Below are 1,057 nucleotides of genomic sequence, written 5' to 3'. Positions count from 1 at the left end.
ATACAAATCATCAGCTTAAATTTCAGTGATTTCATGAAACATTCATCTAATAAGTTCTTCAATTATATTGCATAAATAATCTAAATATTATAAAATTGCATGTTGTCTGCTTGAGTGACGTAAAACTTATGATTATGCATTAAATATTCATCTCGAACCATTTCTTTGTTCAAGTCGCTGAGAATTATGGGTTCTATATTCTAACTTTTACCCTTGGGGCAAAAGGGGCTACCAATAAAATATCAGGTATGAGTTAACAATGCTTCTTGTTTCAGTGTTCGTCTCTTATTGTTCGTCTCGTTAATGTAAGTACAGTAAGTGTAGTAGTATAAATTAGGCCAAGGCTTGCAATGAGGAAGCCATCACCAACAAAACATTAACTTAAATCAAGGTAGTGGCCTAAGTCTTCAGAGAAATTTAAAATGGCGTTCCTAAACAACAACAAAGCTGCCTTGTTAGTTCTCGTACTCTCTATTTTTCTGATCATTACAATTGCCGAAAGCAGACCAGTTTTCCATGGTAAGTTTACGTACCTTTTACATTGCCTCTTTACTACAATATATCTGCAATGCTGATGAGTTCGTTTACATATTAATTTCATCTTGTTATTATGAAACAAGTAGTTGCTACCAAAGCGAAAGCAGTTCCAGCATGCGACACTGTGTTAGGAGTGACGAAAGGAGACACTTGTTTTGACATCGCTAAGAGTTTCGAACTCACAACTCCCGAGTTTGATGCTATCAATCCTAACATCAATTGCGCTGCATTGTTCGTGGGTCAGTGGGTTTGTGTTGCAGGAACCGCTTGAAAACTTGGATGACCTCACTCTGGGAGTATCAAATAAAGTGTAGCCGAACAAGGTCTTTGACCTAGCTAGTTTTTGTGCTGCATCTTGCTTTCCATTTTCTTGTTTTCCTGCTCAGAGTATGATTCGATGCTCAAATGATGCATCCGAAACCTTGCTTCTTCACTGTAATCCTAATAATTACTTAATGTACTGCTTGAAAGATATCAGACTACAAGCTAGTTTACTATATATTGATGCATTCTAAACTCA

The 1,057-nt window shown here is 36.4% G+C and overlaps 1 long non-coding RNA gene across 1 annotated transcript; it reads left to right on the top strand.

The window, feature by feature from the left end:
* The first annotated feature begins 263 nt into the window (after positions 1–263).
* LOC135151102 (uncharacterized) lies at positions 264–1,057 on the top strand. Its single transcript, XR_010289611.1, has 2 exons — positions 264–519; positions 624–1,057. It is a non-coding gene; the product is annotated as an uncharacterized LOC135151102 (long non-coding RNA).

This window comes from Daucus carota, chromosome 1, assembly GCF_001625215.2.
Source record: "Daucus carota subsp. sativus chromosome 1, DH1 v3.0, whole genome shotgun sequence".
In the NCBI taxonomy this organism is placed as follows: domain Eukaryota; kingdom Viridiplantae; phylum Streptophyta; class Magnoliopsida; order Apiales; family Apiaceae; genus Daucus; species Daucus carota.
Note: the sequence above shows the minus strand (reverse complement) of the source record. Positions and strands in the feature narration are given on the sequence as shown.